Here is a 16,358-nt window from a genome sequence, read left to right as displayed (position 1 = left end):
CATCAATGTAGGATGGTTTATTTCACTTATTAGGATAATTAAGTGATGAATATCAGCATGGAATGGGAAAAGACACTCCAAAGTGGATGGCAAGAGTGTTACAACCATTCAAAGCATCCATTCAATTCCTTTTTTATCTCATAATCAAGCAAGACAAGGCATCTCAAGAGTCCTTCACCCTTTGGACGAAATTAAGTCTATATTCAGCCTAAATTAAGTTTAAATTCATCCTAAGGCTCTAAAATATTCAGCCACTTAAAGACAGAAGGGAAAACAATGCATTCATGAGCATTCATCACCATAAAAATGAGCATTCATTCTCTTTGTGCAAGACTCTTCATGTGGTGCCTATGAACACTATAAATAGGCACATTCACTTGTATCATACAACTTCGAACATTATAAATCCACTTTGAGAGTTGCTTTTTTTTTTTATTCTTGTTAAGAACTTTATCGGCTTCAAGTTGATCTTGTGGAATTCAATCCATTTCCATTTGTTTATATTGTTGATTCCGAGCTCTTTATAGCTAGAGGGTCACAATCCATACCTTACCACATCCTTTCCATTTTATTGTATTGTTGGTTGGTTCCTAGTTCTATATAACTTGTGGGTCACAACATAATGTTGAGTTACGATTAGGAAACGACATATATGACGCGGACACACAATCAGAATCATAGCAGCATGGGCTCCACTCAATTATGTATTTACATTTTATATTTTAATACAAATGAAATGCAACAGCTTTTAATCGTCTAAACCAGATCTAGCATCACCTTGAATTTGTTCCAGAAAATCCTCAGGTGTAGCGATAAATTGCTGGAAATCTCCATCCATGCTCCACGTTGCACTATCTTGATACTAAGCAAAACTACAAACACCAGACCCGTTCCATCAGCTCATAAAGATGAGGTAACAACATGGAGCCTTCGTCACCCGTAGCTTGTCGTGTAAGGAGCACAACAGCCTCTTTATTATCGGACTCGACAATAATTTGCCTGGAATCACACTCCTATGCCATTGCAACCCTAGGAAAATGCCCCGTAACTCCGCATCGAGAACCGAGCAAAGACCTATCCGTTTAGAGAAACCCATTATCCAAACCGCATTTTGATTCCAAATAACACCCCCACATATAACCATTCCGGACGAGCACCTACGTGCTCCATCTACATTCAGCTTCAACCAACCGCTCGCCGGAGCAACCGACCTCACCTCCCTGTTAACAGTAGAACAGCGATGCGAATGCGATTTTTTCCTATGCAGACCGTTAATCACTTCCTCAGACAGTCCACAACTCTTTTGGATAATGTTCTCACTTTCCATAAAGCTTGCATCAAAAATTAATTTATTCCTTCTATTCCATAAACACCATACCACTGATCCGAAGCGAATATCCCAGTCATCCGCAGCCAGCGGATAAAAGCCGGGTTGACGGAGATTCATTACAACCCACGTTCGCAGGTCCACATTTAAAAACTCATGCAGCATGTTGGGTTTAACTAAAGCTTTCCAGGTAGTCAAAGCCAAAGGGCACTCACGAACAATATGGGAGCTGCTCTCAACCGGAACCCCACAAATGGAGCAACTGGGATCTCCCGTAAGGTGACGCGGTGCTCGCTCTTCATTAGATAGCAGGCGACCTTTGCAGAGCTTCCACAGTAGCTTTTTAATACGAGGAAGACCTGTGTACTTCTCAATCGTATCCCACGGGTCCTCCGCTGCTTCATTACCGAAACCCATACGCTCCTTGTAAGCCGATGACACCAATAACTTCGTCCATTTTCCAAACTGCAAACCGACAGTGTCCGGTCCCCAAGACGATAAAGGAGGTTGGACAGCAAAAAGAGACAACCGGACAAAATCTGGAGCGTGATTTTGAATCCGATTCCAATCCCATTCATCATCCGCAGTAACCATGGAGCACAGAGTAATGCCCTTAGCAGGTAAAGCAGTTTGCGGGGAGTAGTTTACTAGGGGTCCCAGGTTGCCAAGCCATGCACTATACCAGAAGTCAATGCGAACCATTCTGTAAATTCCGGACAATATTTTGCTTAATGTCCTCCAATACAATCGATAGCCCCTTCCTTAGTCTTGAACAAACAGTGCGAGTTAAGCTATCCGGCACCAAATCCTGAATTTTGTATTTCGATCGTAACACACACTCGCCCAACGCTGCTCATGATCATGAATCAAATTGAATGCCAATTTCATGAGGAAACATCCTTAAAAAACAATTTATTCCAATTAATAATTTATTTTCATAACTTATAAATAATTAAAATTCATGATTTATATATTAAAATATTAATAGTGAGTTATATAAAATATATTTTTATTATAATTATATTTGTATTTATATTTTTATATTTTTATTAAAGTTTAAATTAATATAATTCATATATAATAATTTTCTTTTAAATTTATTATAGTTTAAATTGATATGATTCATATATAAGTGTAAATATAGTTTAAATGATATATTTTTAATTTACAACATAATGTCTATAATGAATATTTTATGTTTTCAAGCTCATTTTTTAAAAGCAATTTCAAACAATTAAATTTTAAACTGCACTTTTGTGTAGAACTTTTAAAAGTTCGTTTCTATATCACTTTTAAAAGTCACTTTTCAAAAGTTATACTAAACTAGCCCTAAGTGAGTAATTTGACAATCGAACAAAGGATTATTAATTCAAAAGGGATAAGTAATGGGGAAGACTTATGAATTAAACAATCTCAGTGGTTAAGGGTATGGTTGTTATATCTAAAAGTCTTGGGTTCAAACACATCATATATAAGGTATTTGAGCATTCATTATCAAATGATTAAAAAACTTTCATACATGTATTATCTTATAATCACTCTGTACTAATAGAAAAAAACTGATGATTTATACTGTTAGATTTAATCAATTTTAAATCCTAAAAATTGTAGACTGTCAGATGTGTTAAGTGGGGATCTCTTTAATGTTAAAAGCCCATTCTTCATCTTTTTCTTGAAGTTAACTGAATCAAGGAGGGAAATTGGTGAGAGATTCATCAAAAAATTATAGGAAATTTGATGGCTTTCTTGATCAATTTTAATAATCCCTACTACCCAAATATTAGTGAGCTTAAGAGGAAAGTGTAATTATGGGGGACTTTGGGTAGCTGTCGTGAGGAAGAAGGAACAGTGCAAATCAAGTTTTCAAATTAGTAATTATGGAATTTGAGTGGTTCAATTAGGTGATTAAATTGTGAAAATATAGTCATTGTTGTGGTTATTGTGAATTGTTAATTTCAAGCTCAAGGTGGTGAACGCAAATTAAGTGATACGAAACCTAAAATGGAGAAAAATTTAAGATCTCAAAGCTTAGAAAACTAAGAAGAAACTATGTTTTTAATGTAAAAAAATAAGAATATAGTAGTTTATCCTATTTAACCTCTAATTAACTCGTGAGTAGTAAAAATGATGATTGGACGACTTATTACTTTACTTCTAAACAACTTGTAGCTGATAATATAGATAATTAGAAAATACAAAAGTTGAATCAGCCTTAAAAAATAAACAAATTTATGGTTAAAGTAACTTGGAGACGCGGTTAAATGTTAGCACTATGTTCTATCTTCGGACAATGGTTAATCTGAGAGAGTTATTTAAATTCTTGAAGATATATAACGTGCTTGTGTGATAGAATTTGATGGCTCTTGGGAAAAGTAATTATCATTAGTCAAGTTTGCGCATGACAATAACTACGAGTCAAGTATCAACATGGTTCCATACGAGACATTGTATGGTATGAGATGTTGAATTCCTTTGAATTTGTTCGAACTCTGTGATTATCAAGTAATCGAACCTATTTGGTTAGGGGTTTCAGGGACGAGGTGAAGGTTATTCAAGGCAATCTCAAGATGGCTTCTGACGAACAAAAATCTTACTTCGGTTTGAAGGGAAAAAATATTGAGTATGTGGTTGGAGAGAAAGTATTTCTCAAAGTCTCATTGTAGAAAGTATTTCGATTTGAAAGGAAAAAAACTCATTCCCCAATTTATTGACTCTTATGAGATTTTGAATAGAGTTGGCTTAATAACTTGTAAGTTAGTAGTACCTCTGAAGCTGGCTAGAATCCACAATGTTTTTTATATGACTACCCTAAGAAGGTATCGTTCAAATTCCTTACATACTATAACTCTAGAAGTTATAGAAATTCAACCAAATTTAAGTTACGAGAAAGAGCTAGTAAGAATCCTTGAATATGAGATCAAAGAACTGAGGGTCAATTCAATTCCATTGGTGAAAGTTTTATAGATGAATCACAATGTCGAAAAAGCAATCCAAGGAAGCTATGTAACGCTCAAAGCTTGGGTTAGTAGTTTTAGCTTAACCCAAGAGGGTTTTGGATAAAGTAATTAGCTTTGTAGGAAATCTTGGTCCAAATTTGTTTTTGTTGAGTTAATCGATCGATAGAATCGGCCAAGAGGGGGGTGAATCGGCAATTAAAAATTTTGGTGGAAGCTTTTGCAGAAAATTGAAAAGATTTGCACAATGATTTAGAGTGGTTCGACTTTCTCAACCAAAGTCTACGTCCACTACCTTAGCTATCCACACTAAGGATTTTCCAACAAATTCACTAATTTGTTCTTTCTTTTGAGGCCAAAGAGATAACCTTACAACTCCCTTAAGAATATACCCCAAATCTTTAGAACACTTTTTCTCAAAGAGAAGATTACAAATTTGCAAACTTACAAGGAAATCATCAGAAGGTAGATTGTTTGCACAATTCTAGAACAAAGAAAAGAACACTAAAAAATGAATACAATTGAGTACAAGTAGTGTTCTTGAAAGCAAAATGAATATTGAATGAAAAATATGCTTAAAATGCTCAAACTTGAGGTTTGATGCTTTCTCTTTGATTCTCTATGATTTCTTCTTTCTTGTTGTTGATTAATGGCTTTAGAACTTGTTTAAATACTCCTTCAATTGATTCTGAACATTGGGGATGCTTAGTGGAGTCAATAGAGTCGTTTAAGTGTAAAAACAATTAATAAATTCAGTTGGGAGCGTCAGTGCATCGGTGCATCAAGTGTAAATTCAAATATTTTGACCGTTGGACCCTTAGTGCACCAGTGCACTAAGAGTGCATCGATGCATCAAGTGCATTCGATGTTTCAAAATAGCCAGAGTGCATCGATGCATGGCTGGTGCATCGATGCATCAAATGCATTCGATGTTTTCATAAAATCCTTAGTGCATCGATGCATGGTATGTGCATTGATGCATGAAATGCATTCTATGTTCAATTTATTTCATGGTGTATCGATGCATGAATTGGTGCATCACTATGAAAAATTGATTTTAGGCTTGATTCTGATTCAAAATAATTTGTGAAAATACTTTCAAAAATATATTAAGTATAAAACACAAATTTACACATTTAGTAAGGGTTGAAATTGATCTTGAAGATTTGGAGTAATAATTTGATATTCGAGTAATTAAATCGAATATACTTAGAAAATCATTTGTAAAATCTTAAAATTCATTTAACTTAATTTGTTATATCGAAACATCAAAATGTTTTCAACAATCTCCCCCTTTTTGATATAACAAAACATGTGTGTAATTTAAGATTTTCTTTGAAAATAAATTTTGAAAAATTAAGTTTGAAATTACTCCCCCTTACTTTAACACTTATCCCCCTTTTTGTTAAATCAAAAAGACTTAAAAAATCAATTTAAACAAGGTTTTGAAAAACATAGCCAATTGATTAAATATATATATAGCTTAAGCTGCTAAAATCAAAGATCAAAAGAGAGATTAGCCATTAGTTTCATAATCAATATTCATAATCAAATGTGAAATGGCATAATTGGTCATAATGAACTAATATGATGCAAAAATAAGAAACATTAAGCTCAAAATAATAGAGTTAAAATCAAACCAAATATATAATAAGTTAAATCAGCCAAGCATCCAAATCATAACTCCTAACAAATTCAAACATTTAAGGATCCAAAATAAACAATCCAGAAACATCAAAATCAATCCAAGTTTTAGAAAACCAAGAAAGCATAACAAGGAAACAAATTCACTCCATCGGAGGATCGAGAGGAGGAGGATAATGAGCTTGAACTTCAAGAGTGAGAGCGTCCATATGTACACGCGTCTCCTACTGAAACTCAGTAATCTGAGACTCTATGGAGACAAACCTCATATTAAACGACTCTAAGAAAGATTGAAAATAGGGTGGCGTTTGATCTTCTTGTCGTGCTGGTTCCGGTGCAGGCTCATCGTCTGGTACATGATCGTCGATATCTTGCATAAGTTGTTGAAACTCGGGATCATCCTCAGTAGCCGGTGCCAGAGGAGGAGGAGCCCGAGAAGAGCTAGGAGCATCTCGTGAAGAACTAGCTCCGGGAGTTTGCTTACCGGGTCAAAATACCCAAAGACCAGTTTCCTCGTCTTGTTTCCAATCCGTTTTCTTCAATGAGGTGAGATTGATTTGATTTTGGAGAGCGATAGGATTGTCGAGAGAGACGTTTAGATCGAGTTTGATAAAAAGGTTACTAAGAAGACATCCATAAATCAATGTTTCGACATGTTTTGAAGGAACAATGTTTATGATGTCCACTAGTTGACTAAATATAATATGGGGCTGATTTATTTTGATCTTATTCTTAATACAGTGCATCCACCATAAATCCCTAGTACGAAGAGTGGAGTACCTACCTCTGGATGGTCTAAACCACCAAGAGATCATCAAATGAGGAAAACGATCGTGATGAGATCGTAGAGTACTAACACTAGAGTTTGGAACATAGGGATATTCTGTATTTTCATTCTCATTATATAACCCATCATCATCTAACCCAAAACAGAAAGCTATAGTCTCGGGGTCAATATTAATATATTGGCCTAAAAGATAGGATCTAATGGCTATAGTCCCACAATAAGTTTGGTTTTGAATGCATACCGCATTGGAGTGGAAGATGCGGACTAATTGTTGATAGACGATAGGTTTGAGGTGAAATAATTTATCAAACTTCCAAGTTTTAAGAATCGGAAGGTATTCGAAGTCAATATCAATCATGGCTTAAAGAGAAGGAATACGCTCTTCCCGGATTCTATAGGATTGGAAAGAATTTCTGCACATAGAGTACAATTCGTCTCTACGACGTTCAGGCATATTAAAACAAGATCCTATTAGACTATTAGGTGTAGGAGGAACGAGATTTGGAGGTTGGTTTGAACGAGAACGACTCGATGACATTCTAGGGCGTTTGGGATTAGAAATGTTTAGGAATCGGAAAAAGGAATATAACCTGCAAATTGAAACATATGTATGCAATTTAATCAATCCCAAAACTCAATTGAGTCCTCAATAATTCAAGGTTCTCTAAATCAAATCCTAATGGGCATAGTTTTGAAAAACTATTTATAAACCAATGTTTGAAAAATTTATAATATGTATAGTTTTTCATGAAAACAACATAATTATAACAAAAACATCAAATTTAAAAATTAAATTCAGATTTTCGAAAATTCAAAAATTCTTTGAAATTTTGTGAGTTTTTGATGAAATTGGTTGTAAAATCTAGTTTGAAATCATCAAACAATCAATGCCCGATATAATGTTCATCCTAGAACTAATCTAAACTAGTTCTAAAATCAAAATATGATAAAATAGAGGTTTTTAGAAAATTACCTTGAAAATTTCGGATTGATGAGAATGAGAAGTTGTTTTTCACGATTTAATGATAGTAGCATGATATAGAGATGAAAAGCTTGAAGATTCCGACAGAATTTCGTTGATTTTGAGCAAGAGGAGAATTTTAGAGAGTGAGAGAGGCGTGTGACTGAAGAGGGTGTAGTTTTAGGGTTTGGGACAAATGTGAAAATAAGCCTTTTAAACCCCAAAACCCAACGAATGCATCGATGCATGACCTTGTGCATCGATGCACATTCAAGGCGTGCATCGGTGAAACTTCATGGTGTATCGATGCACATTCAAGGATGCATCGATGCACTGTTAGGTGTATCAATGCATTAAGCACAAAAATGTCAAAAATCCATTTTAAACACTCAAAATGCTAAATTAATTAGTTCTAGTGGTACTAGAAACTCATATATTGAAAATTAATCATGTTCAATCAATAAATTTTAATCCTTAAACTACATTTGAACATAAAATTAATTTTCACAAAAGAACATAAACTCCCCCTAACTAATAGCAAAGAATGCAATCAAACATTACTATTATAAGCATTTTTCATTTATTCTTAAAAGTGCTAAAATTATTTTAAACACTAAGTGAAGATAGATCAGTTAAACCTAATTCTCTCCGAAGTGTCGAAAATCTTTCTTTGTCTAAAGGTTTTGTAAAGATATCCACTAATTGATGCAAAGTATCAACAAATTCTAGAACTACATCTTCCTTAGCGACATGGTCTCTAATGAAGTGATGTCTTATTTCAATATGCTTAGTTTTAGAGTGTTGGATGGGATTTTTAGTGAGACAAATAGCACTAGTATTGTCACACTTTATAGAAATGGTACCTACTTCAATTCCATAATCAATAAGTTGTTGTTTAATCCATAAAACTTGTGCACAACAACTAGCGGCTGAAATATATTCCGCTTCAGTGGTAGATAATGCAACACAATTTTGTTTCTTTGAAAACCAAAAGATTAGCATATTTCCAAGGAATTAGCAAGTACCGGAGGTGCTTTTCCTATCTAATTTGCATCCTCCATAATCCGCATCAGAGAAGGCATGCAAGCTAAAACTAGAGTCTCTAGGATACCAAAGTCCTAAATTAGGAGTGTCCTTAACGTATCTAAAGATTCTCTTAACAGCTAGTAAACGTGATTCCTTAGGGCATGATTGAAATCTAGCACATAAGCAAACACTAAACATAATGTTCGGTCTACTTGCAGTTAGATAAAGCAAAGAACCAATCATTGACCTATATAATTTAACATCCACACATTTACCTCCTTCATCTATGTCATGCTTTGTTGATGAGCTCATTGGAGTGTCATGTGGTTTCCCATTTTCCAGTCCAAACTTCTTGAGCATGTCTTTGACGTACTTAGCTTGATTGATGAAGATGCCATCTTTTCTTTGCTTGATTTGGAGTCCCAAGAAAAATGAGAGCTCCCCCATCATGCTCATCTCGAATTCACTTTGCATTAGCTTAGAAAATTCTTGGCAAAGAACATCATTAGTAGAACCAAATATTATATCATCAACATAAATTTGAACTACTAATAAATCTTTACCTTTATGCTTTAAAAACAATGTAGTGTCAACCTTCCCTTTTGAAAAATCTTTTTCAATTAAAAAGTTTGACAATCTTTCATACCAAGCTCTAGGAGCTTGTTTTAAACCGTAAAGCGCTTTTGTCAATTTAAGAACATGATCTGGAAATTTTGAATCTTCAAAACCAGGAGGTTGTTCCACACACACTTCTTCTTTTATAAAACCATTTCAAAATGCACTTTTAACACCCATTTGATATAATTTAAATTCATGAAAACATGCAAATGCTAATAACATTCTAATTGCTTCCATCCTAGCTACAGGAGCGTATGTTTCATCATAGTCTATGTCTTCTTCTTGAGTATATCCTTGAGCAACAAGGCTAGCCTTGTTTATCACTATATTACCTCTTTCATCAAGCTTATTCCTAAATACCCATCTAGTACCTACATTAGATTTATTACTAGGCCTTTCAACTAATGTCCATACTTTACTTCTATCAAATTGATTTAACTCTTCTTGCATAGCCATAATCCAATATTCACCTTTTAATGCTTCTTTAATATTATTAGGCTCTATGCATGAGATAAATGCAACAAAATTACAAATATTTCTAAGAGAAGATCGAGTTGTTACCCCTTTTGATGGATCACCGATAATTTCACCATCCTTGACATAGTTGTACTCTCTTGGGTAAGATACTTCCCTTTCTTCAATGGTTGGATTCTCGAGAGGATCATGGGTTTCCTCATCTTTCGTTTCTTCCTTTGATGATGATTCTCCAACGTCATTTGTATTTATAACACCTACATCATCATTCAAACAAGAATCCTTCCTCGGAAGGAGATTATCATCGAAAACAATATGTATAGACTCTTCTACAACCAAAGTTCTTTTATTAAATACTCGATAAGCTTTAGAATTTAAGGAATATCCCAGAAAAATTCCTTCATCACTTTTAGCATCAAATTTGCCAAGATTGTCTTTACCGTTGTTTAAAACAAAACATTTACATCCAAAAGGATGAAAATAGCTAATGTTAGGCTTTTTATTTTTAAAAAGTTCATATGGAGTTTTCTTTAAAATAGTCCTAATAATTACTCTATTAATAACATAACAAGCGGTATTTGTGGCTTCCGCCCAAAAATATTTTGGCAAATTGTTTTCACAAAGCATGGTTCTAGCCATTTCTTCTAAAGTTTGATTTTCCTCTCAACAACTCCATTTTGTTGAGGGGTTCTAGGTGCTGAAAAATTATGGCTAATACCATTTGAATTACAAAATTCAGTAAATCCAAGATTTTCAAATTCAGTTCCATGATCACTCCTAACACTAGTTATAGAGTAACCTTTTTCGTTTTGGATTACTTTTGAAAACTTGATGAATTTTTCTAGTGCTTCATCTTTAGTACTTTAGAATAAAACCTAAGTATATCTAGAATAGTCATCTACCAAGACAAATGCATAATGTTTTCCACCCAAGCTAGTAGTTCTAGATGGCCCAAAAAGATCTAAGTGGATCAATTGTAATACTCTACTAGTTGATACATCGTTAATGGATTTAAAAGAAACTCGCTTCTGTTTTCCTTTAGCACAAGCATCACAAATTTTATCATTATCAAATTTTAGTTTAGGCAACCCTCGAACTAAATCACCTTGAATTAGCCGTTGCAAAACGCTCATTCTAGCATGTCCTAGTCTCCTATACCATAACCAACTATCATGCTCATCCTTAGCAACTAGGCAGAAATTAGTCATATCAATAGAATCTAAATACACCATATAAATGTTTCTTATTCTATGACCAACAAGCATAATCCGATTAGATGCAATGTCAATAACTTTACAACTATTAGTTTCAAGCATGACATTGAATCCCTTATCACAAAATTAACTAATACTCAAGAGATTATGCTTTAATCCATTCACATATAAAACATTCTTAATTTGTATGGAAGAGGTATTGCCTATTGTACCTATACCTTCAATGTGACCTTTTGAATTATCACCAAAAGTCACTTCTACTCCATTTTTGGCGTTAAGCTCTATGAACCGGCTTTTGTCTCTGGTCATGTGTCTTGAGCATCCACTATCAAGGTACCATGAGTTTGAATTTGTTTCCCGTGCCTTGTAGCAATGCTCCTTTTCCTACAAACATAGATTAATTTCTAATTTTTGGTACCCAAATTCTTTTGGGTCCATATTCATTAGTTTCCAAAATCCTAGTCCCCTTAGGTATCCATTTGTGTAGTGTAGACACCCATTTTCTTAAAAGATAGAACTAGTAAGAGTTCATCTCCTAAGAGGACTCTTCCACCACCATATCTTTTAAAGTAACAACCACACCAACAAACGTGCAACAACCGAGCAAGGAGTCTAGTTACATTAGGATTCTATTGTTAATAGGATTCTAAAAATAGTTAGTTTTTTTCACTATAAATACATGTAATCCTCCCCATTTGTAATGGACAATTTACATACAAGATACAGAGGAAAACACGAAAAAATACAAAGAAAAAAGCTATTATAAACGATTCGAAAAGGAAATAAAAGGTAGTATCTTTTTTACATTGATTCGTTCATTTCTCACATGTGCATGTTATGTTTCTTGAGATTTGGTTTGAATAACCCAAAGCGTGGGTTACGCCGATGACCAAAAAGGGGTGAGGTTTCGAACCTAGATCTACTCCCGAGGCATGTTCATTTTTTTAAGTATTTGATATTCCCCCTAAGTCAATCTTAATCTTTAATTTACCTTGAAATTTACCCTTTAATTTTACTTTTATATTAATTTCGTCTCCTATATTATATATATTTAATTATATTTTTTATTTATTTACTATATTCCTCTTTTTTTTTATTTATATTATATTATTTTTATTATATATATCTTATATCATTATATATATATACATATATATATATATATATATATGTATAGATGTATTAATTTTTCTCCATTTACTATGTATATATATTTTTTCTTAATATTATATTTTATACGTTTATATATATATATTTTCTTAATATTCTATTTTTGTTTTTATTTATTTATATATATATATATATTATATTTTTACTTTATTTTATTTTTTTCTTAATATCATGTATATCTTTATTTTTTACTTGTTTTACTTAGTATTATATATTTATTATTTTTATTTGTTTTAGTAAATACTACTTTATAGTACACATTATTTTTATTCCTTTTTAATTCATTTTACCTTTTTTTTACTCCATTAATTTTTTCCCTTTATCTGTGTATTTTTTTTAACATTTTATTCATTTTGTTTATTTTTATTATTTTTTACGTGTTTTGTTATTTTCTATTTTTTCTTGTTTTATTTATTATTCTCATGTTTGAACACTTACTATCGTAATTCGATTTTACACTCCGCTACGAATCTAACGTTTTTATCTTTTAAGGGTATTCAAATCAATCAATTGAAAGTAATTTGAATCGGGTCTGTTAAATTTTAATTTAAATTTTGATTTTTCGCAACTAAGACAACCGGAAATTAATTGGTATCGAAAGGGCGGTTCAAGGGTGCTAATCCTTCCTTGACCATAACCGATTCCCGAACCTGACACATTTCTGGTAAAAACGCAGATTAGGTAAAATGGTGTCCGACCCACCTAAATTCGTTTTAAAATGGTCTGTGGCGACTCCAATCCATATTTTTCAAGTCGAAGCCCAATTCCGGGGCCCAACCGAAAGACGGTTACGACATGTAGGATATCCTTATCTTTAGTAGTAATGAGTCCTTTAGGAACCCATATACTTCTAACGATTTTTCCATTAGAGGTTCTTCGGGAACCTCTATGATTGTAGTTTTTAAAACTTTTTCTAACAAAGTTGGATTTTGAATTTTCTCCATTTTCAAAACGTTTTGTTCAAACTTTATCAAATGAAGCTTTAAGATCAACAATTTTCTTTTGATGATCATCATTGACCTTTGAAAGTAAATTTTGAAAATCCGATTTTTTTCAAACTCTTCTAGTTTGATTTGCAAATCTTTGATTTTACTTTCAAAATCATTGTTGGTCTTGGATATGAGCTTATTTTCATTTTTTAATTTTGAGACATCATTTTTATATTTTAAAAACAATTTCTCATAATCCGAAGCCAAACCATTATATTCCTCTAATAACTCATCATAAGATAAATCATCTAATTCAAATGAGTTAGACGTTACCTTAGAATCTTCCCCGAATGCCATCAAGCACAAGTTTGCTACTTCTTGTTCCACTTCATCATAACCTTCTTCGTTGTTCCATGTAGCCACATGAGCCTTGTGCTTATTCTTTGATTGACCCTTTCTCTTCAATTATGGGTAATCATATTTGACATGCCCTAACTTTTTGCATTCATAGCAAATGATAGGGTCCTTCTCTTTTGGTTCATTTTTGAGGCCTTCATTTCGTTTGAATTTTCTTCCTCGGTAAGGTCTCATCATTTTTCTGAACCGTTTGGCAAACAATGTCATTTCCTCGTCATCGTCATCTTTATCCGAATCACTCTCATCTTTTGTGGATTTGAGAGCAACTCTAATGTTTTTCTTCTTCTCCTTCTCCTTTGGTGTCTCGTCAATCTTATTGAGGTCCACCTCATATTCAAGCATCATTTTATGAGTGAGGTGGGAACTGATAAGCTCTTCAAGAGTTAAGGACTTTAGGTTCTTAGCCTCGATGATTGATGTCTTCTTGGATTGCCACGATTTTGGAAGTGAGTAAACTAACTTCCTCACAAGCTTTTCGTTTGGAATGATCTCTCCATATGATTTGAGACCATTGACAATCGTTGAGAATCTATCCGTCATAGCTTTGATATCTTCATTTGGTTTCATCCTAAAATTTTCATAGATATGTGTTAGAAGACTAATTTTAGATTCTTTTACCTCGTCGGTGCCTTCATGAGTGACTTGTAGTTTATCCCATATATCTTTGGCGGTTGTACAAGATGAAACTCTTCCATATTCATCTGGTCCAAGAGCACAAAATATGATATGGATGGCTTTGGAGTTGAGCTGGAACATTCTTGTCTCTCTTTCACTCCACAATCTTGGATGAGTGAGAGGCTTGATATATCCGTCTTCTACAACATTCCATACTCCCATGTCACTTGCTTGAATGAAATACATCATCCTATTCTTTCAATAGGCATAGTTAGCTCTATTGAAGAAAGAAGGCTTGTTAACGGGCATCGAATCGAGATCGGAGTCGACATTTGAAGTAGAGGCCATTGATGACTTGATAATCGAAGTAACTCTTCCCGAATCGACTCAAGAGGCGATTAAACCTTCAAATGAGTGAGGATCTGATACCAATTGTTGAGTTAATCTATCGACGGAATTGGCCAAGAGGGGGTGAATTGACAATTAAAAATTTTAGTGGAACATTTTGCAGAAAATTAAAAAGATTTGTACAGCGATTTAGAGTGGTTCGACTTTCTCAACCAAAGTCTACGTCCACTACCTTAGCTATCCATACTAAGGCTTTTCCAACAAATTCACTAATTTGTTCTTTCTTTTGAGGCCAAAGAGATAACCTTACAACTCCCTCAAGAATATACCCCAATTCTTGAGACCACTCTTTCTCAAAGAGAAGATTACAAATTTGCAAACTTACAAGGAAATCCTCACAAGGTAGATTGTTTGCACAATTCTAGAACAAAGAAAAGAACACACAAAAATGAATATAATTGAGTACAAGTAGTGTTATTGAAAGAAAAATAAATATTGAATGAAAAAATAAGCTTAAAATGCTCAAACTTGAGGTTTGATGCTTTCTCTTTGATTCTCTATGATTTCTTCTTTCTTGTTGTTGATCAATGGCTTTAGAACTTGTTTAAATACTCCTTCAATTGATTCTGAATGTTGGGGATGCTTAGTGGATTCAATAGAGTCGTTTAATGTGAAAACAATTAATAAATTCAGTTGGGAGCGTCAGTGCATTAATGCATATCCATGGTACATCGGTGCATCAAGCATAAATTCAAATATTTTTACGGTTGGACCCTTAGTGCATCGATGCACTAAGAGTGCATCAATGCATCAAGTGCATTCGATGTTTCAAAATAGCCAGAGTGCATCGATGTATGGCTGGTGCATTGATACATCAAATGCATTCGATGTTTTCATAAAATCCTCAGTGCATCGATGCATAATATGTGCATCGATGCATGAAATGCATTCGATGTTCAAATTTATTTCATGGTGCATCGATGCATGAATTGGTGCATCGGTGCATCACTATGAAAAATTGATTTTAAGCTTGATTTTGGTTCAAAATGCTTTGTGAAAATTGTTTCAAAAATATATATTAAGTATAAAACACAATTTTACACATTTAGTAAGGTTTGAAATTGATCTTGAAGACTTGGAGTAATAATTTGATATTCGAGTAATTAAATCGAATATACTTAGAAAATCATTTGTAAAATCTTAAAATTCATTTAACTTAATTTGTTATATCGAAACATCAAAATGTTTTCAACAGTTTTGGTTTGGACTTGAGTTAAGCCCAAATATAGATAAAAGGGATATTTTTGTGTTGGGGGAAAAGTTTAAGAGACCTAGAAGATAATTATACGATTGAGAATTGTAAAGGATGTTGTCCTATTAAATTGATGATGTAATCAACAAAGGGACAGATGAAAATAGGTTGTCCATCTCTCTCATTTTTCTTCACACCTCTTTGTCTGCTTTTCTTCTTTTCTTCACATTCGTTTCCTTATTCAAGTTGAGTAACAAAGAAAGAAACTTTATCCTCTCATCTTCTTAGTCCGAAATTCTGAGGTAAGTGTTGTAATCTCTATCCTAAGAGTTTTCTGCCATGTTTCTTTTCTCTCTAGTTGGCCATTGTGGTCATAGGCAGGAGTTTAGAAACCCTTACTAAACCAGCTTATTTTATTTTTAATTTTGAGTCTTGGGAAACCATATTAATTTCTTTCTAAGCTCCTAAGTGAGTTAATAACTCATTTACTTGTCTTATGATTAGTGAAAGAGGTTGGGGAAAGTTCTAAGAGAAAGGGAAATGAGAAGCTTGTTCTTGGTTGAGTTATGGTTGTTTTCCAGCAACTTAGGAGTAATGTAGCGCATTTCTAACTCGTCTATAC

This window comes from Hibiscus syriacus, unplaced genomic scaffold, assembly GCF_006381635.1.
Source record: "Hibiscus syriacus cultivar Baekdansim isolate YM2019G1 unplaced genomic scaffold, ASM638163v2 tig00014444_pilon, whole genome shotgun sequence".
Taxonomy (NCBI): Eukaryota; Viridiplantae; Streptophyta; class Magnoliopsida; order Malvales; family Malvaceae; genus Hibiscus; species Hibiscus syriacus.
Note: the sequence above shows the minus strand (reverse complement) of the source record.